The sequence below is a fragment of the Molossus molossus genome, unplaced genomic scaffold (assembly GCF_014108415.1).
Source record: "Molossus molossus isolate mMolMol1 unplaced genomic scaffold, mMolMol1.p scaffold_m16_p_1, whole genome shotgun sequence".
Lineage (NCBI taxonomy): Eukaryota > Metazoa > Chordata > Mammalia > Chiroptera > Molossidae > Molossus > Molossus molossus.
The window spans coordinates 143,069,589-143,095,265 of NW_023425344.1; the positions used below are offsets into that span (position 1 = coordinate 143,069,589).

General features: G+C 47.4%; 1 protein-coding gene and 1 pseudogene across 1 annotated transcript in view; one reads left to right on the forward strand and one right to left on the reverse strand.

The window, feature by feature from the left end:
- Positions 1-25,677, forward strand: part of CCDC3 (coiled-coil domain containing 3) — a 111,172-nt gene that overhangs the window by 17,505 nt on the left and 67,990 nt on the right. The gene's annotated exons all lie outside the window — the stretch shown is intronic.
- Positions 2,834-8,123, reverse strand: LOC118639596 (annotated as a pseudogene).

The window sequence follows — 25,677 nt, forward strand, 5'->3', positions numbered from 1 at the left end:
TGACATTTAAAAGTACAAAGTACTGGTTATGTGTGAAATGTTATCTCATGGCTCGTGGGCCTCCACACGTACCCATTTCCGTCATCACATACCTCTCGAGAGTGAGAACACGAGATCTCAAGGCAGACAGGGTTTCCCCCCCATCAACAGGTATTTTTGTGTGTCCCCTACATTCTTAGCACCGTGTCATGTATTACAGAGAATACAGTAGAAGGGAACCTGGTGTTTGAACTCCAGTATCTAGTTGGAGGGATACAGTTAACCCACATATGAAGATAGATACTGCTGCTGGGCCCCATGAGACGGGAAGGATTAGAGTAGGTGAGGGGAGAGAAGATGAATTCAGACAGAAGAGCAAGAATGAAGACCCAGGGATGAGAATGAGGGTGTGTTCGAGGATAGTCGAGCTGCATGCAGGGAAATGGAGGCCAAATAAGGATGCACGAGTGGGTCCACGCTGGACGTTCTTGACTTGGTTTGAGTTGGGCCATTAGCAGTAAGAGGAGAACTCCCTCCTCCACGTGGAGGGGATGGTTTGTGGCTGACTGTGCTGGCTGCCATTTCTTCTCTGCTTTAGCCATCAACTATGAGTTTTATTAAAACAGTCATTATTCTTAAACATTGACTAATGCTATCACTATATAGTTATTGTAAAAAAAAAAAAAAGACTTTTTGTTTTGGAATAAATAGATTCACAGGCAGCTATAAAGAAATGGAGAGAGGTTTTTGGTACCCTTCCCCCATCCTCCCTTCAGGGAACATCTTCTCTAACTACAATACAATAGCAAAACAAGTGATGATATTGGTAAAGTCCACAGAGCTGATTCCGGTGTCACCAGCTGTGCATATACGTGTGTGTGTGTGTGTGTGTGTGTGTGGTGTGAGAGTAAAACTCTAGACAAGTCTGTCACATATGTAGCTTCCTGTCACTACCACCACAATCGAGACATAGGACTGTCCCATCACCCCAGGGTCTCTTGTGCTACCCCTTTATAGCAACACTTCTTCCTCGCCCATTCTTAAACCTTGGCAGCCACTAATCTGTTCTCGTTCTAGGATTTTGTTATGTTAGTGGTTATATAGGTAGAACCTTACAGTAGGTCACTTGTTGAGATTGTCTTCTTCACTCAGCAAATTTCCCTGTGGTTAATCCAAGTTGTATTTCTTTTTATTGCTGAGTAATATTTCCCATTATGGTTGTACCATCCTTTGTTAAACCACTCACTGGAGAACACTGGGTAGTTTCTAGTTACTAGCTATTATGAATATGCTACTCTGACTATTTATGTATAGGTTTTTGTGTGGACATAAGTTTTCATTTCTCTGTAGTAAAATGCCCAAGGGTGTCATTACTGGGTTGTATAGTAAGTCAATTTTTCATTTTTGAAGAAACTTCCAAACTGTCTTCCAAAGTGGGTGAATCAATTACAGTCCTACCAACAATATATGTGTGATCCAGTTTTTTGCATTGTTGCCAGCATTTGGAATTATCACTAATTTTTTTTAAACCATTCTGATAAGTGTGTAGTACTGTCTCATTGTTTTTTAATTTTTTTTCATTGAGATATAATTCACATACTGTAAGACTCACTTTTTTATTGTATTTATTTTATTTTTAATCCTCACCTGAGGATATTTTTTCATTGATTTTTTTTTCTTTTCAGATAGAGTGGGAAGGAGGAAAGGGTGAAGGGGGAGAGAGAGAGAGAGAGAGAGAGAGAGAGAGAGAGAAATAGAGACAGAAACCTCAATGTGAGAGAAATACATCAATTTAATTGGTTGCCTCCCACACGACCCCGACCAGGACCAGGAATCAAACCGCAACTGAAGTACATGCCCTTGATCAGAATTGAACCCAAGACTCTTTGGTCCTTGGACCGATGCTCTAACCACTGAGCAAAACTGGCCAGGGCAAGACTTACCCTTTTATCTTTTTGTTTTTTAAAAGGGCATACTACATCTTTTTTTTTTTTAAACCTCATCAGAGGATACTTTTTCATTTATCTTCAGGTAGAGTGGGAGGGAGGGATGGAGAGAGAGAGAAACATTGATGTGAGAGAGACACATTGACTGGTTGCCTCCCACAGGACCCTGACCAGGGCCGGGGACTGAACTGCAACTGAGGTATGTGCCCTTGACCAGAATCGAACCCACGACTCTTTGGTCCGTGGGCCGAAGCTCTAACCCCTGAGCCAAACTAGCCAGGGCTACTTTTATTTTTTTAATTAAATATGTTTTTATTGATTTTTTTAGAGAGGAAGGGAAGGAAAGATAGAAACATCCATGTGAGAGAGAAACATCAGTCGCTGCCTCCTGCGTGGCCCCTACTGGGGATCGAGCCCACAACCCGGGCGTGTGCCCTGACCAGGAATTGAACCAGGACCCTTTAATCCACAGGCCAACGCTCTTAACTGCTGAGCCTAACCGGCCAGGGCATGGATGCATATTTTTATCTCTCTTGGGGATATACCTAAGAGTGGAATTGCTGGGTCATAAGGTAACTCTATGTTTAGCCTTTGGAGAAATTGCCAGACTTGTTTCCAAAGAAATTGCCGGACCGTTTCTCTTTCCCACCAGCACTGTACGAGGATTCCAATTTCCTCCCGTCTTGGCCACCACTTGTTATTTTCTGTCTTATTGAATCTAGCCATCCTGGTGGGCATGAAGTGGTCTTGATTTGCATTGACCTAATGACCAGTAATGTCGAGCACCTTCTCTTGTGCTCACTGATCTTTGGAGAAATGTCTCTTCAGGTCTTTTGCCCTGTTTGTCATCTCTCCTCACTGGAGCGTTGGCTGTAGACATTTCCCTTGAGAGTGTAAGTGAAAAGCCTTCAAGCTCTTCCTTGCAGCAGCACTAGGAAGGATCAGAGACACAGTTAAGCTACTCAGCTACAGATACTTTCTTACTGTGGTAAAAAACATAGAACATGAAATTTACCCTCTTAACCAATGTTTAAGTGTACAATACAGTGTTGTTAAATATATGCATGCTATGATACAGCACATCTCCAGAACTTTTTCACTTTGCATGACGAAAACGCTGGACCCATTGAGCAGCAACACCCACTTCCCAGTCCCTGGCAACCACCATTCTGCTTTTTTCTTGGAAGAGTTTGACAACTTTAGATACCTCATATAAGAAGACTCATGTAGCATTTGTCCTTCTGTGTCTGCCTTATTTAGAATGAAGTCCTCAGGGTTCACTCATGTTGTCATATGTGACCATAGCTGTAGATTTGATCCATGCTAGTCATGTCTCATTTTTAATAATCTCATTGTGACAGTCATGTGATCTCACCATGACTCAGCAAAATGGATAACAGTAGGTCCTTATGGTACGGGACTTGGGAGTAATGAAACTCAGGGCTCTGTAAATAGTACTCGGGCTCTGCAGATCGCCTCCCATAGTCCGTCTGGCACAACACCTGTGCCAAAAGTCAGACATCAGCAGGAGAAGGTTCTTGTCCTGGTTGTGGGAGAGACTTTGCTGAATGTCCTCATTTCTTCCTTAATTTTGTTTCTTTTCTTGCATAACAATGTTCAATCCTGACGCCTTCCCGAGTACTTCAGTTCACATACCCTGAGGTGGTGAGGGAGAAAATAAAAATGCAGTCTGGTCCTCCATCAGGGGTCTTCTAAGTACCCAAAGAGGAGAGTCCTCCAGCCTCCACTTGGCCTCATGAGGCTCCCCAATTCCTGGAGTTACTATGGAAACGGGCTCCAGTACTACAAGGAAATTAAATAAAGCATTCTGAGAGTCTTGTAGGCTAGAAAATAGAAGTTCTGACTTTTGTTCCGAGAGCCTGGAGTTGCTTTCTTCATTAAATGCTTTCTCAGTGTTTCATTGTCCCATGTGGATGAGGAGGCCAAGTGTGTTGACTGTCCTTGCAGAGGCTTTGCAGAGGGACATGAGAGGTGTGTAAGATCTCTGGCCATTAAGCTGTGGTTCGAAATAAGAAAAGATGATGATTTATCTCCTCTCTGTTGGAAGCAGGAAATCTGCCACTGTCTGAGCTCTCCCTGTGGACATCTTAGCTCATGCAAACTTCTCTTGAGAAGAGGAAAACGGTCTTTGCTTTCATGCGTTCTTCTTCTCCACACTCCTCCACCATCCTCTTGGCCCTTCGCTTTGTCATCATCCATCCCTGTGCCCAGCAGCTTCAGCTCTCACCTTTCTCGGCCTACACTGTGGTCTGCGGACAAGTGGGGACAAACTGGACATTGATCGCAGTGGTTCCAGCAGGCCCTGCCTGTGAACCCTGGCCGGAGGACATCTCCCGTCTCCCTCACACTGCCTGGCTGTCGCAGGACAGACCCTCAGGGATGCTGTCATGCTTCAGTTCCCCTGGCTGGTCCTCATCTTTCTTTTATTTAAATCAGCTGTGACACCTGGCACAACCGTGCTTCCCCTGAGGGCCTAGGCAACCCCAGATGCTACCAGCATGTTCCAGGGCATTGTCTTCAGAGTGCACACGAGGCCATTCCATTTACTTTGTGCAGACACAGGATGAAGAATGCCAGGGCTAGAAGGGAGCTTAGAAGTCATCTATTTCAACCCCTTCATGCCACATCACAAAGTTAATCTGTAAGAAAACAAAGACTTACTCCACAGCTACAACTGTTAGCAGGTGGTCTAGTGGTGCTGTTTTGACTTTAAATAAAATAATCATAATTTCAATGATAAAACTATAAAAAAAATTAGAAACTAGCACAGGGTTCCAAAAGTATAAAGCAAAACTGTCATACTGAAAGTCAGAGGAGTAGACACACATACAACATATATGTGTGCATGCATACACAGAAGGGCGTACTTGCACAGTACCAGATGGTAACTCTGTAGGTGCTTTCTTTGTTGTTTATTTAGTCGGAGAAGAGGTTCCTTTTTCCACTTCCTTATTCTGTGGCTGGAGAGAAGTGTTGATTTCTGTTTTCTGGGAAATGGTGGTAGTTGTGTCCGGAGACCAGGGTGGTCTCTCTGTGCTATCTTGTCTGTCTTTCTGTTTTGTTTTCCTCTCTGGGTTCTCCCAGCAGACCCCAAATTGTCCACCTGTCTGGCACCTCCCACCTGTCTGCCTGTCTCTCTTTTTTTGTTGTTAATCCTCACTTGAGAATATTTTCTCCATTGATTTTCAGAGAAAGTAGAAAGGAGAGAGGGAGGGAAGGAAGAAGAGGGGGAGAGAGAGAGAGAGACAGAAACATTGATGTGAGAGAGACACATCCATTGGTTGCCTCCCAAATACACCCCATCCAGGGCCAGGGATTGAACCTGCAACCCAGGTATATACCCTTGACTGGGAATCAAACCCGAAACCCTTCAGTGCTCGGGCCGAAGCTCTAATGACTGACCCACACTGGCCAGGGCCCAGCCGTCTCTTTCTCAGTGTCCCCGTCTCCAGGCTGCACAGATTTCTTCTGCTGACCTGTGTCGTATAACCAACCCCAGGACTCTGCTAGACAATTGAAGCCGATGCCAGGGAATAATTCAAGTTAAAGTAATAGAGAGTAGTAGTGGCATTATTTATTACCATTTCATAAACATTTGCATTTAAAGCTTTTGATCCCTTAATTCTAAAATAAAATTTAGAAAAAAATGTGAGTGCAACAGACCACTCAAGCAAAAGGCAGGAAATAGGTCTTCTTTGCTGGACGATGAATTGACTCACTCAAGCTATATGGCTGACACCATCCACACACAAGCCGTGGCTGAGCCCCTTCCTCTGTCCTTCTGTCCTAAGGAAGGTTATACCCACACTGACTCCAGCAGTATCTTTCATGAGTATTTATCTGTTTCTAATTAGGCCATAAGCTACTAATGAAAAGGCATCCTGTCTTTTAAATCCAATTCTTTTCACAAACAATAGGAACATCTGTGTTTGTCAAAAATGAAATATTACCATGGCTGAAGGAGTCGGCAATAAGTCTTTCCTAGTGTTTGAAAACTGCTTATTGAAGGCTTGGATTTTGTGTTGGAAGCAACGCTAATTAGTTGAAACCCTCCCGTGAAGGTCATTTCTTCTCCCTTTAGCCTATTTGTGTTGCAAATATGTTTCTCTCACAGCTGGAATTTTATGCTTACTGGAGAGACCTATCCCAGGAAGTTAGCGTCATAACTCTTTGGGGCAGTGGATTTGCTCTCTTCCTTTGAGAAGCTTTATCAGTGCTGGTATCGACAGGCATTTAGGGATGCCAAGGAAAAATGTAGAGGGCACTGCTTACCCTCTTTTGGACACTTAAAAGTGGTGGATACCACTGGATGGGAGCAGACCCTGTGCCTGAATCCCAGTACTGCTCCAGACAAATTCTGTGACAGTAGGCGAGTCATTCAACTTCTCTGAGCCTCTGCCTTTTCTATAACACTGGGATGTTTTCACTGGGTTATTTTTGAGATTTAAATGAGATATTCATGCAAAGAGCTTGGCATAGAGTAAGGAGCGGCCAGCTGGTGAGCGGGAGCTCTGTAATTTGGTAAATTCCCAAGTGCATTTTACGTTTGCATTTCGGGCCATTAAATTGCCACCTCAGAGTGGCGTGTGGGCTGGTCTTTCAGACCAAGAAACTGGGGCTTCCAGGTGGACATCTATTGTCTTTAACAGAAAATGTACTTTATTTATAACATTTTGTGAACAATCACACAGTATTTTTAATTCAATAGTAAATTTTCTATGGATTTATAGCAAACCATATATAAAGTCAATGAGTTAATACGAGAGTGAAGATGAATAGGATAATTTCTGAAAATGTTGGTATAGCACTCAATACAAAGACAGCTAAGTGTCTGTACTGTAAAAACTTGACAAGCCACAAAACATGAATTTATAATTTTAATTATGCCATAAAACACATACATAAGAAGCCTCAATATTAATTTGATTATAAACCGATGAATTACTCAAAGGAACATTTATTAAGATTTACTAAAGCCCTGCCTGGCTGGTGTGGCTCAGCGGTTAGAGCCACGGCCAGTGGACTGAAGAGCTGTGGGTTCGATTCCCAGTTAAGGGCACGTATTTAGGTTGCAGGTTTGATCCCCAGCCCCAGTTAGGGCCCTGCAGGAGGCAGCCAATCTGTGTGTCTCTCTCACATTGAGTTTTCTCTCTCTCCCTCCCTTTCCAAAAAAACACTTACTAAAAATCAGTAAATATTGCAACTGAGGTAAAAACTTACAAGTAAACGATCATTTATAAGGGCCAAACAAGTAAATATAAGGGCAGACAACACTTTCTGTGGACTCTCACTCCTTGGTATTTTGAATAGCTTCTGTAAACATGACTCAGTAACCTTTTGAACACTTGTATAGTCCAGGGCTACAGCTAAATCCATGCAACTATATCCAGAGTCAAGTTCAATTGTTGGATCAACTCTATTTGCCAAAAGCCTTTTTACACATTTCACATGATTTCCATGTACAGCATAAAGCAAAGGTGTTCCTCCATTCCAGTCATATTCATATCACCAAGACTGCAGTCTAGCAGCATTTTGACAATATGTAGCCCTGATGACAGGCCAGAGACAGTGCAGTCTCTCAACCTCTTCCTAAACGATTGGGATCAGCACCCTTCTGAAGTAGAAACTCTACCACAGCTGTTGCTGGTGTGCAGGGGAGTAAATCCTTGTTCCACAGAGTAGACAGGTAGAGCATCTTGCACAGAGCAGCCAACTGGTGAACAGATAAAGAATTTGCTGACAGAGGTGTGGGTGAGCCCTCATTTCCTCTGTGTCTGTTGGTTAGAGTAGTTGACTGGTTTATGGATGAGAAGTCTTTCTTGTCGAGGGAGTCTAGACAGGCCTTACTTGGATTCCCGGAGGAGGAGATGTATGGATGTTGCCTTCAGCTTTAAATAGGACAGATGCCACCTCCAGGTCAGAGTTAAACTGATCCTGAATATTTTTACTATCCTTTTCATTTGAGGACTTCACAAATCGAGAACACATGTTCATATCACATTGGTTAGGCAACACGAATTTCATTCCCATGGCAACACCCCGAGCTGATCCTTCTGTAGTTGACTCCAGCTGATGTTCTATTTTAATGTCTGGCATGCCAGCTGGACTGTGACTCTGGGACACTCACCCTTCCGCTATCAGCTGGGCCTCAATACCCAGATTTGCTGATGTAGCCATGATTTCAACTGTAGTTTCAGTAATTAAGACATTTCTTGATCATTTCCCCTTGGTTTTATAAGAGCGGTATCTGGTGTATTCTTGTACTTTGGATGTTTAAAAACCCCGCGGCGGACAGGCCCCGGACACAAGGGCTGGTGGCGCACCTGGTGGGAGTCAGGGCCTCTGTCACCTTCATAGCCACAGCGAGCCGGGCCTCTGCCCCCTGCCCGGGGTCACCACGGGCCCTCAAGCCCCGCCTTGGTTTGATTGTGACGTCACTTCCGGTCTCTTCTTCGGCTTTCTGCAGCCAAGAGGATCTCCATGTCCTTTTCCACCGCTGAGCTTTAGCTTACTGCCCGAGTACTGCAGAGATGCGTCGTGTCAGCGGGCCATTGGGAGTCACTAAAGCACGTCCCAAGCCTCGCCTTCGGGTCACTCTCCTCCCACATCACCCCACCCACCTGACCCGCCTGGACCTCTCTTTAAATCTTGAATCCCAGAGGGTGGGCGTGGAGGGTCAGATGCAATGCTGCCCTTTGGTGTGCGGAGAGTCCTCCCAGGAAAGAGCATGGGTTTGATTGCTGTCAGAAGAGAGCTCTGTGCAGAGTTCTCGGTGAGGGGGCTGGCTGGATGCCAAGGCCTTCTGTTGCCATAGACTGAATGTGCCCTCCCCCCCCAATTCAGATGTTGAAACTTTCTCAGTGTGATGGTTGGGAGGCGATTGGGTCATGAAGATGGAGCCCTCATGAATGGGATCGGTGCCCTCAAAGGCCCCAGAGAGCTCCCTCACCCCGGCAGCCGGGGGAGGACACAGGGAAAAGATTCCTGTCTATGAACAAGGAAGCGAGTCCTCACCAGACACCACATCTGCCAGCAACTGGATCTTAGAATTCTGACTCCGGAACGGTGAGAAGTAACTTTCTATTGTTTATGTCACCTTGTCTATAGTTCTTTGTTATAGCAGCCAGAGTGGACTGAGACACCTGTAAATGTTATGTTTCAGTGGTCTGATTGAATGTTCTTTTAAAAATAAACTTTATTTTGTAGAACAGTTTTAGGTTTACAGCAACATTGAGCGGAAGGTACAGAGATTTCCCACATACCCCCTGCCATCCCACATCCATAGTTCTTTCCCACTATTACATCCCCACCAGCGTGGGATATGTTACAATTAATGAACCTACATGGACACACCATCATCACAGAGTCTGTAGTTTACTTTAGGGTTCAATCTTGGTACTGTGCATTCTGTGGGTTCAGAGAAATTTATAATGACACGTATCCACCATTATAGTATCACACAGGGTAGTTTCACTCCCTGAGATCCCCTGTGCTCTGCTGATTCATCCCTCCCTCCCCTCTAGTCTTACTGGTTTTTAAGCAAGAATTAAATTATTTTGCATATTGAACAGGACATATTTAGAGGTCTACATGTCTGGGTTTTTTTTTTTCTCTGTTTGCCTCATAAGACAGAGTAAAAGTAGGTTCAGGGATCAGATGAAGAAAAGTAAATTCATTGCTTTGTGGCTGTGGATTCTTGCTTTGACAACTTGTGTGGTGAATCCTCTGCCTTATAACTCTTGGCCATGCCTGCTCCCCACCCCTGCTGCTCCTCACCCAACGCTTCTCTCTTATAGTAGATACTCGGATGGTAGGAACCGTGTCTTCTTTGTCTTTGTATCCCGGAGCTTGATTTATTTATTTATTTATTTTAATCCTCACCTGAGGACATTTTTCCATTTTTTGTTCAGGTAGAGTGGGAGGGAAAGAGAGGAGGAGAGAGAGAGAAACATCGCCATGAAAGGGACACATCGAGTGGCTGCCTCCCGCACGACCAACCAGGGCCGGGGACAAACTGCAACCAAAGTACGTGCCCTTAGCGGGAACCGAACCCGGGTCTCTCTGGACCACAGGCTGATGTTCTAACCGCTGAACCAAACCGGCCAGGGCGTATCCTGGAGCTTTATACACAGTAATTGCTCAGCAAATATCCAGTGAATGAGTGAGTGAATGAATGATTAGCTATCCGTTCCTAAAACACTACTTTCTTTCTTTCATGTTGTTCTGTGATCATCAAGTGACCATGGGCCAATCCTTCCCTCATTTCTGCTGCCTCCCACCCATCTTTTTACACACTGATCAGAGGGGAATAGGTCAGAAGCCCAGGTCTCCAGAGTCAAGGTTGCTTCTGAACCAAGCCTGGGCTTGTGGCTTTGAGCAGAGAGGAAGGGTATAAGCTGTTTGGGATAGCATCGCTCCAGGGTCTGGACCCATCAGAGGAGGGAGACACAGGGCCTGAGATGTGAGTAAGAGAAATCTTACCCACGAAGGGATTCTCATCTCTCGTCGTTCAGACAGTAGGATGCAGTATGGAACAGTGTATCTTGGGGCCCTGGGTTTCTGTGTCCTGAATTTCTAGGTGGTCTCACTTCAACTCATGGAAACCTAGGGAAATTAAATTTTGCACCTGAACATTGGGATTGGGTTAACTGTCTCACCCTTGGCAGCATGACTAAAGGATGATAAGAGTGAAATGCTTTGAGACCTTTCTGTAAGAACTGCTGGTTAAATGTACAATGTCCATTTCTTCTGTCCGCCGCCAGGAGCACCCTTTGTGTGGCAGAGGGTGCTGGTAAGAGGAGGACTTTAGCAGGACTTGCCTATGTGATGCCTGGCGGTGGGCCCCCGCCTGTTCTGAGCACTGTGCTGCAGGCCTGGCCCTCTGCGCAAATGGAGGCTTGCGAGTCCCAGGACCCCGGAGGAGTGGTTCGATTTGCCCATCTTTCATTTAGTTTGAAAACAACCAGGGTGAATTGATTTGGTGGCTTTGTTTTCTCTTTAAGCCCTTCTCTTCAAAGGCTGCTGAAACCCATCATGTTCTTATTCCTTTATAAGGCTCACCTAATGCCCAGCAAGTGGAGTTGTGGCTGAGCAGAACACGGGAAGGTTCTTGTCTGTCCAGAACTCGGGCTGGGAACTCATGTTAATTGTTTAATATACTTCTAGTAAAGGTTCAATAAATACTGGCTATATTGTTATTACTATGATTATGCTCTCTTCTACCTTCTTCTCCCCCTACAACTCTGTCCACTCCGTCCATCCCCTCCCTTCGATTTGGGTTCCAAGAAGTTTGCAGGAAGAGCAGAGCCTGTGATGTGAAGCTCTGTTCATCCTGTCCCCATCTCCCATCCCCGCACCTCTGTTCTGACCTACTGAGTCAGCCCCGCTTTCTTCCAAGTGCTTGGCAGCCATCAGGTCTTGCTCTCCTGAGGTTGGTTCCTACCATGGCCAGAGCTGGCAGGAGAGTGTCCTTGTCTGGCGAGGGTTTGGCCTCAGGGGCGAGGAGGAGGCGAGCAGAGCCTTGGGTCGGGCGTGCATGGGTGTCTCTGGGCAGGAGGGGGAACTCTCATAAAACACTCTGCCAACTCCTTTTATGGGATTCAGGGTGGAGATCCTACCACTAGGAAAAACTAGACCTCTTGACCCTCTCATCCACCCTTCCTTCCTCCTAGAAAGATGGGGGTTGTCCTGTTGGCCTGGGGGTACAGCCCAGCTTGGCTGTGAGCTCAGCTGTCGGCTCCCCTGTGACTCATACCTGTGCTCACTGTCCTGCTCCACGCCCTCTGCTTCCGGCGGTGCCTGCTCCGGGTCCGAATCCCCTGCCCGCCCTCCCCCTCCCCCTCCCGTGCTGTCTGAAGGGTATTAGAGGCAGAATGAAAGGGCCACATGTGAGATTTCCCAACTCTGTACAATTGAAATAGCTGACACAGAACAATCTACCATCAGTCGGCTCCATCCCCCAGCCCATGGAGGTGACAACTGTAAAACACACTTTGAGAGAAAAACAGGAGGAGAGGAACGTGGCCAGTCCCTGCCGGCGGGACAGTCATTTCGGGGCAGTGGAGACATCTCTGGCCTGCGCTGTCCTATTCCTGTGCCCTGGATGACGCCTCGGTGGAGCGCGCCCCCCGCCGACCACCTGGCCGGGTCGGAAAGCAGTTCCTCTGGCCGCAGGAAACCCGACGGGAAGTTGGAAACCGGCCCTGATTTCTGCACGGGGCGGGGCTTCTCTCACTGTGCCCAGCAGGCCTTTCCCTCCAACGTACTTCATTATGGTGGCTCAGGTGACTTCAGGCTTGAGATGCTTTGTCCACTGCCCCTTACCGGCCACCATTAGAGGGCTGTTGCCCCTGCCTTTGACCATCTTTGACCTTTTTGGGGTGCTGCCTAGTTCTCGGGTGCTTCCACTTCTCTTCTCATTCGACCTTCATCACCTCAGATGTCGTGACAGACGAGAACGTGGAGGTATGCTCCACTCAAGGTCACAGGGGTCATTGGCAGCGAAAGAAAAATGACTCGAGTCCCCTGATGTCTGGCCTGGTGCCATCATGCTACTTTGGGGAAAGCCGGGCATGTGCAAGAGGCCTGGGGTATGAGGCGAGTCAGGGTTACCAGGAAGCCTACAGACCAGCCATACCTGGATTCACTGTGCTTTGCAGATACTGTATTTTTACAGATTGAAGGCAAGACCCTCCACCAGCAAAAAGATTCCAACTCGCTTTATTGTGCCATTGGCTTTCTGACAGTGGTCTGGAGCCGAGCCCACAGTGTCTCCGAGGCCTGCCTGTCCGCCAGACGTTGTGTAACAGGCCGCGAGCGAGGGGGGACTCGTACCTGCTCTTTGACATGGAGGCGGCAATGCTTGCTGGTGGTACCAGACACCCACCAAGTGATCGGTGCCTTTGACCTTCTGGGAGACCTCCATGTTGCAAGAGCACGGTTGGCTCCTTAACTTTTCCTGAACAGGCAGTGCTGGTCAGACAGGCATCGGCAGCACTACCCAAAGGAGCTCCTTCGGGACTGGGGAAGGAGGCCGGGCTGTGGGCTGCTGCCTGCTGCCTGCTGCCTGCTGCCCTGCCCTTCTCCATGCTCAGAAATTGCTCAGGACCAGTCTTGAGAGAACCCTGGGCTGGTCTCTCTGTGGAGCCTCCTCCCTTCAGCCCTGCGACTTACCCTTTGGGCTGCCGCAGTGGGCTCCGTACTAGGACTCCGGCTGGGGCAGCGGCCGCTCTGTGCTGTGATATTCTGTCTCTTGCTTCCCTAAGGGCAGGTTTTCTGTTCTCTTTTCCCTGATGATCTTTCAGTCTGTTTATTAGCAAAAGAGACCTCGTGCCTTTAAGAGAGGGCTTTGCTCTCTGTTTCCTCCCGGCCCCTAGCAGAGCACTTGGCGCAGAGTAAGGGCTCAATAAGTAGTAGCTCAGCAAACCACAGCCCATGGTTCTAACGATCTCCTGTATTCCTCACAACTCCGAAAGCAAGGTGGCGATGTCCCCAGTTTACAGATGAGGAACCAGGCTTGGAGTAAGCCCGCCTGTTCCCACTGTCAGTGAGTTGCAGTGGTGGGATTTGAACCCAGGCCTGTCCACATCCATAGTTGGGGTTCTTTCTGCTATACCAGCCTACCTCCTCCACCGTCCTGTTCACTCCAAGCCACGCTGATTTCTGAGATTCCTCCTTTTAAAAGAGCCTGGAATGTGACTGGGGTCTAGGTGGCTGAGGGACAGCTTTCTCATCCACCCGGGTGAAAGGGACTGGGTGTCAGGGCTTGAGCTGAGAATGGGGCGGGGCTCAGGGGAGGGAGTGAGGCCCAGCAGGAAGCCCAGACTGCCAGACTTCAAAACAAGGCAGAAGCCAACTGTGTGGTCTGTCCCTGTGGCAGAGGTTAGGGGGACTTGCCTCTGGCCAGCTTTAGAAATTGGGGGTGAAGTATACAGGGAGCCCAGCACACGATGCATCCGTAGAGTCTAAGCCTGCGTGGCTGTGAGCACTAAGACAAAAATAAAAGCAAAACCACAAGTGAAGTCAGGGAAAGGGGTTGCATGCAAGGCCTTGGGGAGGAACCGTGAGCGCTCTGGGCTTGTGGCTGGTGTGCGGTGACAGACTGACAGTGAGGGTTACTGTCCTGCAGACAGAGGGGTGAGAGGTGGGGAGAAGAGAGCGCCCAGCCGGGGAGCGTACGGTTGCAGCCGTGGCCGGACCGAGTCCTGGAGGAGATTGGAGAGAACCCAGGTTGAGAACCAGCCTGAGGGTTTGGCTGCGGTTGGGGTGGAAGGAGGGACCAGACTCAGGAGACAGAGAGGGAGCCATGGGAAACGTCAGTGGGAGAGCAGGAGCCTGCAGGGTGGGGGGATCCCCACTCAAAGGCAGCGGGGGGAGGGCAGCCGTGCCCCGGAGCTGACATTCTAGGTGCGGAGAGAACACTGGATTTGGGGAGGAAGAAGTCATGGACCCCAGGGACGTCTTTCCTGCTTTTCCATATCTCTGCTTGCCATGGTCCACAATGAGAAGTTGGGCACTGAGGGATCTGAGGTCCTCAGGAGTAAGTTGTGTTCACCGTGCAAGAAAATGTCCTGGTTTGTTTTATTTTTATTTATTTCTTTTTTTAATCCTCACCCGAGGGTATTTTTCTATTTATCTTCAGATAGAGTGGGAGGGAGAGAAAGGGAGAGAGAAAGAGAAACATCCACATGAAAGGGACACATCGACTGGTTGCCTCCCACACGATCCCGACCAGGGCCGGGGATGAACCAGAACTGAGGTATGTGTCCTGGGCTGGAATCAAACCACAACTCGTTGGTCCACGGGCCGATGCTCTACTGCTGAGCCAGACTGGCCGGGGCATCCCGGTTTGGTTTGTTTTAGAACAGCTACCAGCCACTGTGTTTTCTGCCCAGGCAATGGTTCAGCTGACCACAATGGCCCCTATTTCAGCAACTTAGAGTTTTACTCCATGATGTAAAAATAGTTTACGCGGCCCCAGGGACAGGGAGGGCGGCAGGCATCTGAGGGCAGCAGATGGCTTGGAGTCTGATTCCACATGGTAATAGTCAAGGACTCTTCTTCCCTTCCAAATGAGATCACTTGGTGGATTTATGTGTTGGAGTCATTAGCCTCGACACTACCTGCTAAGTAGACAGAGTCCCTATTTAAACTCTAGACACAGAGAAGCTGAGAAATAGAAGGGTCGAATGCATTGTCTGACTTTGCAAAGTACTTTGTAATTGCTTAGTTTATTAGTTTGTGGAGTGACTATTGAAGAACTTTTAAGAGGCTCAAATTTGGGTAGAGACGTAGTGCTTACAGAATGAAAAATAGGTCATTAAAATAACAAAAGAATCAATATAATTATCTTCTTTGCCTGGCAGAAGCCTCCAAAGCTCAGAACAATTAAAGTTGGGGCTTCTTGTAAATTAGTCTCTTTACTAAACAGCACCAAAGTCAAGAAGTTGTGCCGTGTACGAGAGCAGCCTTTAGGAGGCACAACTGCTGGGTCGTGGGGAGGTGGGGAGCCGCGTGCGTCCGCCTCCTGCCCCTCGTGGGTAAGTCACTCAGCTCACTGGACTCGGCATTGGAGGAAGTGGGAGGAAGGAATGAGCAGAAGCGTGGCAGCTAGAGACCTGGAACACTGTATGGGTTGTGTGTCCTGGACAGGTCATTCACCATCTCGGGTCTCGCTTCCCATGCCGAGTCCTGTGCGGGTAATAAGCCCTGCTTCCCGCAGGGTTCCGAGAAGGCGCGAAGCGAGAAGCAGCAGGCGCCCCCACGCACCATACACACAGCGGTGTGGTGAAGCCAACCTGTTTCAGAACTGTTGGGGTTTCAGGATGCCCAAGGAGCCACCAGCTTCCTCTCATGTTCTGATTTAATTGCATTGAAGATTGCTGTTTTTTTTTTTTTAAACTCATTGAGATGGTATTGGAAAACGTGGTTCTTATCTGTAGTGACAGGGTGTTACCCAAACTCAGGATTCGATGGACTCACCCATCCGCGCAGGCACAGGGGGCCCTGGAAAACCACGGCTCGTGTCCTTGGGCTCTGACACCTTAGCATTTTCAGCTTTGATGAGAAGACTGGGCCTGGAGCTCCCTGGGGTCAGCTAGCTCCCAAGAAGATAAGCAGGGGGGTGGGGGTGGGACTGAGTGGGGCATGTACAGTCCCTGTTCCTGATCCACCAGTCTGGATTCACACCCCACTCCCAGGGGGGTGTGAGTGAGGGGCCCTGGGGAGACCAGAACGTGCCCCTAACCCTCTAACAAAGACTCCACTACACAGAAACTAGATGGCAGGGGAGGGGTTTCTCTCAACAGGTATTGCGATTCAGAAGGAACTCAGCCCCCAACAGCTGGTTTTGGGGGCTCCGAATTAACTACAATCCATTTACATCACTCCCAGATGTTTCCTGTCCAGAGACTGTGACAGATAATATTGAGACATCACCTTCAGACCATCTGGGGAGAGGTTGGCAAAGAGGACATATAAATAAGATGCTTGGATAGAAGATTTCCTTTCTGTACTAGAGACTTAACAATGTGTGGTCACTAAAAATGAGCTCTTTGCTTTCATAGAACTCTGCGGTTTCTCATGCAAAGTGAATTATATTTTGAGTCTCACTTGAGTGGGATGTACATTCTCCATGTATCATTTTACAGCTCGTGTAGAGTAATGAAGCCTTCTCTTTGGAGGGGGCGGAGAGGTGAGACATCTTTGGGTTCTGTTTTGCATGATGCCTTGTTATGGCTGAAACCCCCATACTGCTAGTGTCCACAAGTTCATGACTTGTGATCACATGAGCAAAGAAACATTAACAGTTAGCAACAGATTACTGCTATAGTGCTATAGTTATATGCTGTGACTACCATGGCTAATCACTTGATTTTACTAAGATAAACTGTTAATGCCAGAAACATTAAAGTTTAGATGCTCTCCCCCCAGAGAGCACGGCCATGCCATTCCCGTTCCCCTCTCCTCTCGCCACAGGTACATAGCTCCTAAATGCCAAGGGACCCGCGACACTTGCAACCAGGGGAGCGGTGGGCAGTGGCAGCTCGTCCAGGGCTAACATTCTGAACCTGTCTCTGAGGCCCCTTTTCTCTGACCGCCCAGTGAGCCAGAGCAGCCCAGCCCAGGCTCCGGTTGCTTCTTCTATGCTCTTCCTTCCTTCACTGTCCTGAGTGTATTTTTGCTGGGGTCACTACATTCTGGCTTGCTTTTCTATACTTTATCTCTTGATTGAAATCTTTCCTCCAAGACGACAAAAATTGAGGTCTTTTCATCTTGCTGGTGATAGTTTGGGCTCTGAGTGTAGAGAGAGCTGGATTGAGGTCTGACTCTGGCCTCTTTGAAACATTTCCCAGTCAGGGCAGCTTGGGGTGAATACATAATATAGCATAAGCTGTGATGTAAGATCATCCTGACCATGATAAGTTTTACCTGAGCCCTGTGATCCTAACAAACAGCATACAAACAAACAAACCATTAGTGTTTAATAAAAAAAAATGATAATGTATTTGCCTTTCTAAGTGCCTATGACACGTTCAGTGACTTATAACTGTAATCTCTCACATACAAACAAAATAAAAGTCTAACACCCAGCCTGCCCTCCCGCGCCTTCGCAGACCTACCAGGCTCGATTCAGTGTCCTTCTTTCATGTCCCTGGTTATATGTTCCTCTCCGGCTGCTTTTCTGTTGCTTTTTCCTGACGATTTGTCTTTATTTTAGTTGTAATTCCAGTTTGGTCCTGGGAGGTGGTCTGTGTAGCTTCCGTTCAGTCTACTGCCCTTTTGGAATCCTCTAACAATCTTTGGGAAGAGGAATCAAATATATATTGAGCTCTAGTTGATGAATTTTCTGACCATTATTTCAAGATTAGTTGTGATGTGAGAGTGTGTGTGTGATTATAAAAGTATATGAACATATACTATAAGCTATTAGTGTTTGGAAGTCCTTCTCTTAGCACTTAAGTTTTCTGTATAAGCTTTAGATACTAATGCCTGCGTGCTCTTAGTATATTTACTAAGTGTGACTGTAGGTAAGTCACTTGTCCTCTTAGTCTCTTCCTTTCTTCATCTGTAGAGTTAATTCTCATTGGGAATGCCTTTGGCTGCAAGTAGGAGAAAAATCTGGACTCAGCTCATTTTAAATATTTAATACATTTCTTAATGAAAACTGTATTATCAGGCAAGATCCAGTAGTTCCGGACACAGAATCATGTCTGGGGGTCCCCTCTGAGTGGCTCCCTGGGCTTGGCATTCTCCCTGTGGTGCCTCTGTCCTCAGACTCGATTCCCTTATGGTTGCAAGAAGGCTGCACCAGTTCTAGGCACCAACTCCGGGCCCGTCAAGATCCAAAAGAGGGAGACCTTCTTTAGTCCTGTGTGGCTTTTATTAAGAATGAGGAAAACAGTATTCTCCTAAACAACTTCCCTTTCCCCACAAACAGCTGACTTTCTCTCACATGGCATTGGCCAGAAGTGTGTCGCATGCCTGTACCTAGTGGGCCTCCTTGATTAGCTTAGACCAGTAAGGACCCACCTCCTAGGACAACCTCTCCCGAAGTAATGGCCATGTGGGAAAGGGTGGAACTTGAACAGAATCGGGCTTTATTCGGAATGGAAGAAGAATTTAAATAACCAACAAAATAAACCCTGTAGGGTTACTGGGAGGAATAGATGATATAACCGATGGTTTAATGAGTGAACATATACAAAACTCTTCAAACAGTGCTTAGGACATGGGAAGTGCTATACAGTGATACCTCGGTTCTCGAACGCCTCGGTTTTCGACCAAATCGGTATTCGACCAGGAGATTCGAGAAACTTTTGTCTCGGAATCCGAACAAATATTTGGAACTCGAACTTCCGAGATGAGCCGAGTTGAGCCGAATGGCGTTCATTCGGCCCAGCGCGCCTCGCTTGCGTCCTCAGTGTGAGTGCAGAGAGAGAGTCACGCTTTGTGGAGTCACACTTTCCTATTGGTTTCATTGCTTCGGTTCTCGAACAATTCGGTTCTCGACCATCCTCCTGGAACGAATTATGTTCGAGAACCGAGGTATCACTGTATATGTATTAACTTACTGTGATAAATAAACGTCTCATTGGTAAGTCTCAGAGTTCCATGCCAATATAAAATAGTATCATGACTGGTGTTGTTTTATTAGAGATAAAAGGAAACAGATGGATGCCGAAGATAAATAAGAGAGAAAATCTAGCTGATGCTCAGAGGCAAAGAGGAGACAGTGAGCAGTTGGCCCATATTTGGTCATAGTCTTTATACTGGGAGGAGCGAGGGCAGCCTTCTAAATAAAGGAAAACTACTTCCCAGCGTGTTAATGAATTCCAGTCTCAATAGTTTCTTCTTTCCCACAGCTTTTTGTTTTTCACTACTTGAAAATGGTATTTATCTGCTGGAGTATTTTTAAAACAGTTGGCAGTCTCTTAACCAAATAAAAAGTTTAGAGTTTTATTCCTTTTGATGGGGAGAGAATGGAAGTGGGAAATCATGCGTTGTGTATCTCTGTATGTAAATTTAAATATTTGTTTATGAAACACACTACACACACACACTAATAAGAAACGATATAAAAGCTATAGCAAGCCTAGCCGAGAAAAAGGAACAGAAAAAAATGGGCTTCTTGAAGCTTTTAACTATAACTAAAAATAATCTCCTTAGTCTATGTTTGAAACATGACTCAAGAAGAAATTTACTCTGTGTATACTGAATGATTTTAGAGTTCATTGTCATTCAGTTTGGCTTCAAGAAGGTCCCTGTTGTATCTGATGGCATTTTATACCATTTGAGACAGGTTTTTGTTCTGGCCACTTGATATGGCATTTTAAATGTATCGAGTGACAACTGTGAAAGTACTTGTTCATATCTTTAAAAGAAAAAAGAAAAATGCTGTTTTAAAGGTAAAAACTTGTTTTACCTTAATGCATCAAGCTTTATTTTAATTTTTATTTTTTAAATTCTTACCCGAGGATATTTTTTCCATTGATTTTTAGAGAGAGTGGAAGGGAGGGGGGAGGGAGGGAGAGACACACACAGACACATTGATTGGTTGCCCCCTGCAGGACACTGACCAGGGCCAGGGATCGAACCTGCAACCCAGGCACATGCCCTTGACTGGGAATTGAACCAGAGACCCTTTGGTCCTTGGGCCGATGCTCTAACCACTGAACCACGCTGGCCAGGGCCAAGTTTTATTTTTATAGCCTTGAAGAGGTTTGGGGGTTTGTAATTGTTATGTATTTTTCTTAAATACAAAGCAAATAAATTACTTTAAAAAGAGGGTGTCAATCGGATAGAAGAAGTTATATGAAATCCTGGTCCTTCAGGGAAACCAAAGAAGGCACAGAGAAATCTTGAAGCCCTTAATTCTGGCGTGAAAATAGTAGTTTCTGTTTTTATTCTTGTTTTGTTTGTTTTTTATCAAATTTTATTTCCAACCTCCTCAGAAAGCAATGTTCCATTTATAATCAACCTTGTTAAGCTGATGTTTGCCAGTTCTATCTGGTTTGGCATTGAGCATCTACAAGTCCAAATTATAATTTCTTCCTTTATCAGAGGTTTACAGTTCTTCCCACTCATACCCCCTCATAAAGGGGTCAGAGGTGCATTTCTCTGCATTGCAGAATATTGTCTTTGAAGCTGAGACTGCAGCAGCTCTGGACCTCCAAGGAGAGGGTTGAAATGCTAACTGTAATGATTTCGGCTGGTTACTTGGGATGGGAGATCTTTCTGCTTCCCTGGTGCTATGGGATTCCCCTCCATTAACTTCCTGATGCAAAGCCCTCCTTTGGACATCAACCTAATTGGCTTTACCAACTGTCCTGAGCTGCTCCAGGCCTGAGAGCCAAGACTGAGTGGGGCAAGAACATATACAGTGATCACAGAGCCTTCGGGAAAAGCAACAGAATAAACACCCAAATTATGTATGCCGACATCTTTCCAAAGGCTCACAGTGACCATTTCTATTCATGGATTGTTCCATAGACTAGGTAGGAAATTTAAGACTGGTGGAAGTTTTTTCCCCTTTCTCCACCTCAATGCTGTTTGACTGGATTCTTCTATCCAGGGAGTGCTGGTCTTCAAGGAGTTGGCCCACCTGCTGTTTCCCTTCCTGACACATTCTTGGGAACAGCGGGTTGGGTGGTAGCAGTCACGTGGGCAGGCTACTGGGAGACAGGGTTTTCACAACAGTCCTGTGATATGGAGACTGTTCCTACTCTGGTGTCATAGATGTTGAAACAGACAAGGTGGGATCAAGCCACTTACCCAAGCCACCGATCTAGCGAGGGCAGAATCTGGGCTGGGGCTTGGGTTTGTGGGGTTCCACACCCATGCACGTGTGTAGGTAGCATCCCCAGAGCTGTTTCTGGATGATGGTTCTGTCTGCTGACTCCTTAAAGGATACCCATATAGCGAAGGATGAATTTCTAGGTTCCTCCCCTGCTGTTAAGCACTTCTGTTCCCCCTTCTGCCTACTCTACTCCCACTGAGATGTCATATTCTAAGACGACCGCCCCAACCTGTAAAAAGTAAGAAAGTCGAAAGGTTACCCCAAACTCCCTTTGTGTTGGTGCAGAGTGCTGTGTACCCGCAGAATTCTTCCCCTTGTACTGCCCTCCTTGGTTTGGCCAATCGGGCCCCTTCTGGTGTCAGATCGGAGGTCTCAAACTGTGGGCGGAGCTTGGGCAGCAGTTACCCTGGATCTGTGTTGACCTTTCCAAACCCTGGGCTCTAGGGAAGGGTTGTGCAGCCTTGACCCCTTCAGGGCCTCCTGGCCATTTCCCACATTTCCCGCCTCTCCTCACTGCCAAGTTCCCCCGCCACACCATGTGTTTCGATTCTGCATAGTTTGTCATTGTGGTGGGAAAGCTTCTTGAGCCTGTTACAAAAAGACTGGACGAACGTTGAGTACTATGGGCTTTGGTCTGTTGCTTTCACACTGATCGGGGCTGGAATGTCACACTCGAAATCCCTGTGCCTGGCAGTGCCTTCTCTGGGCCAGTAAGCAGATGAGCCTGGACCCAGGGATGCGGATTCCATCCTGAGGCACAGGACTCAGACACGTCTTTCTGGCTCCCAGGACATGAGAACGTCCTGGTCTTTCTCCATTCTGGTTCCCCTCCTCCCCTCTTCCCAAACACACACAAAGGAAACACGAACAAACACTACAATAATACAAAGGTTTGTAGAGCTGACGGATAAAAACGGATATTCAAAACACATATATTTACTCTATTTATTGCTTTCCCCCTCAAGGACAGTACAGTTACGTTGACAAAACCCCTAAGAAAAGAGAGAAAATTTAAATTTTCCTTGGGTCCCACATGTGAGCATTCTGGGTGCCATGTGACACAGTGGGAAGCTTGGGCTGAGAAGAGGCTGCAGCCCTGAGGTCCAGGCCATGTCACTAACCCTGTCTGGGGCTCAAGTTTGTTTGGGTTCAGATTAGATGACTTATAAGGTACCTTTTATTTATTTATTTTATTATTATTATTTTAATACTCATCCGAGGATATTTTCCCATTTATCTTCAGATATAGTAGGAGGGAGGGAGAGAGAGAGAAACATCGATGTGAGAGGGAAACATCGACTGGTTGCCTCCTGCACGACCCCGACCAGGGCCGGGGATAAACTGCAATCAGGGTACGTACCCTTGACTGGAATTGAACCCGTGACCCCAAAGGTCCACGGGCCAATGCTCTCACCACTGAGAAAAACCGGCCAGGCTGTAAGGTACCTTTTAGCTCTGATGTTCTGTTCTGAGCAGAGGAGATACTGTGTCCATAAGGATGGTTTCCCACGGGCTGATCCGTGGCTAGCCCCGGTGCTGTATATTCAAATGGTGGAACACTTGGCTGATTAGTATTTGAGTGTCTGCTGTAAGCCAGGCACTGTGCTAGGAAATCATAAAGCATATTTCTATTCTTTGTAGTTTATAACGTGGTGGATGAGGTGGGAGAGGTGGCCATGTCTAGTTTACCGTGAAGGAGGGCAGCTGTCGTAGCCTGTTGGTTAGAGTCTAAGATTTCATTCTTCATTCCCCCATGTGTGTGTCTCTGCTGTTTGTCTGCCTCTTGCTTTCGGCAACGGCACCCCGACTTTCCTGCGGCCATTCTTTCCCACTGAGTTGCTCCCATTCCGGTGATCTAGGCCTGGCCAAGTAGAATTCACATCCCCTGGCTGTGGTCAGTGCTTAAAGAAATGGGAAACCTAAGCCGGGCCAATTAGACTTTTGTTGGAACTACAGGGACGGAGGCCCTGTCCCCATTGGGGTTGCCAAGCTGGAGAAGCATGTGCCTGATGCTGCTGGTGGCCGTCTTCACCGCGACGCGGGGTGGACCTACCGAGGACGAGGCAGAGCAGGGCAGAGGCGCTCCCGATGGCACTGTGGGCACAGCGGGCCCAGTCTGCCGGAGTCTAAGGCGAGGCCAGGACTGGCCGGTCCCCTAGTCTGGCGTACTCTTCTCTTCTCCCTGCTCAAGCTTCAGGTTGAGTTTCTGTCGCCTACAACTGAGTCACAGTCCATACTGCTCCTCAGGCATTGCTGCCTTTCCGCCACGTCCTCTGGGCAGCCCTTTACCCGGGGAGGGGGTGTGTGACTGCAGACCGTACCCGAAGCAGCTTAGAAGGCGGGTGTTTATCGGTCCCCTCTAACCAGTGCAGGGCAACAGGGGTCCGGGATGGGAATTCAGTGTCACCCCAGGCGCAGGTTGTCAGGGTCCTGGAGCCTGCTGGCTTGGCCTCAAGGATGTCCCGCATGGCCCCACCCTGCAGCTCCAGGAGTCGCTGTCTCACAGGGCTGCTCCATCCCAAATGGTCATTTCTCCCCAAATTCCTTCATGGTGTTGGATTGCTGGGTTTCTTTGGTTTGTTTGCTTTTTTGGTTTCATTTTATTTTAGATCAGAAAGCAAACATTCTGCTTGCAGCCCTCTAGCAGAATGTCTGTACGCTTCTGTTAAAGAAAAACAAAGCCTGCCCTGGCCGGTTTGGCTCAGCGATTAGAGCATTGACCTGTGGTCCAGAGAGACCCGGGTTCGGTTCCTGCTAAGGGCACGTACCTCGGTTGCTGTTTGTCCCCGGCCCTGGTTGGGTCGTTTGGGGTGGCAACCACTCGATGTGTTCTTTCACATTGATGCTTCTCTCTCTCTCTCTCTCTCTCTCCCTCCCTCCCTCCCTCCCACTCTACCTGAACAAGAAATGGAAAAATGTCCTCGGATGAGGATTAAAAAAAAAAGAAAGAAAAACAAAGCCTGACACAAGTTGAAGGTGGTAAAGATGGATTTTCATCAGTACTAGTGCAGGAGGGGAAAGAGACTTCAATATCTGTAGAACTGGGCTCAACTCTGGTCCATGTAGAGCTGATGGGGAGTTTTAAAGGGAGAATTTGGAGGCATGAGTAGGGGCTTGAACAGAGACAGGGAAGTGGACAATTACAAAGAGTGGGTATATCAGCCGGTGTGGCTCAGTGGTTGAGCATTGACCCATGCACCAAGAGGTCACTGGTGTGATTCCTGGTCGGGGCACATTGCCCAGGTTGTGGGCCTGATCCCCAGTGGGGGGGCATGCAGGAGGCAGCCAGTCGATGTTCTCTCTCATCGATGTTTCTATCTCCCTGTCCCTCTCTCTTTCTCTCTCTCTCTAACATCAATAAAGAAAACAAAGACCAGGTATGTTGGTCAGTGTTGTTAGGCCGCCTGGGTTTGCTCACAGGTGCTTATTGAAGTTAGGCTCCTGTCCCCCACCCTCCTACAGAGACTGGAAGACAGAGGTCCTGTCTTTCTTGATGATGACATTTCAAAGGAACAGCTTTCAGGTCCTTAAGAGAGACACTCCTGGGTTGTAGGAGATACGTGTACATCTCCAAGGGACAGAGGCAGGATTCACACTTATAAGTTTTCAACAAAACCATTTTTTTTTTCCTGGTACGTGCCCCTAGAGGGAACCAAACCTGGGACTCTCTGGTCCGCAGGCCGATGCTCCAACCGCTGAGCCAAACCGGCCAGGGCTCAACAAAACCATTTTAAGAAAAGGGAGGAGCCTCTCGGGTTGTTGGCTGGAACAAACTGTACATTCTATTGGCAGCCCTGAGTTTTTTCAGACAAGACCCCAGGGGGCTGGGGCCAGGGACATGGCCTTAGGCGGCTGGAAGCCATATGAGAATTTGTTCAGGTCACTTAGTGAGGTGGGGTGGACGGAATCTATTGTGTGCGCCGGCGGAGTTCTTACAGATCGGCGTTGAAGCCTCCTGGGGAAGAAAGCTCAGGGGAGCTGACTGAAGTATGGTCGAGGAAAGAGCCCGTCATTTCTTTGGCCAGAATGGCATTATCAGTCCCTGATCAACAAGCCCCCAAAAGTTCCAGGCATATATCGTAGCAGAACGGAAATTTCCATTATTAGTGTAGAGTCTAACTGTGGACTCAAGATACATCTTCTGCCACTGAGAAGGCCTTTTCTCTGAGCCCAAGACCAGGGGAGGGTGACAAAATCAGAGTCCTGGGGGCAGGAAGAAGAGGGTGAGGAGCGATTTGGGGTCTACACTGGTTCCTGTGCTGACCCCCCAGCTGTGATGGGTAGAGGGACAAACACTGTCCATCCTAACCAGGGTCTTGCTCCACAGAATGCCAGATGGAGGGAAGTTGGTCTGAAGAGTATAATTGGTTTAGCTCCCTCGGGGTCAGCCCAGCATACCTTGAAAGGCATAGAATGATGGGATAAGAGTTTCTC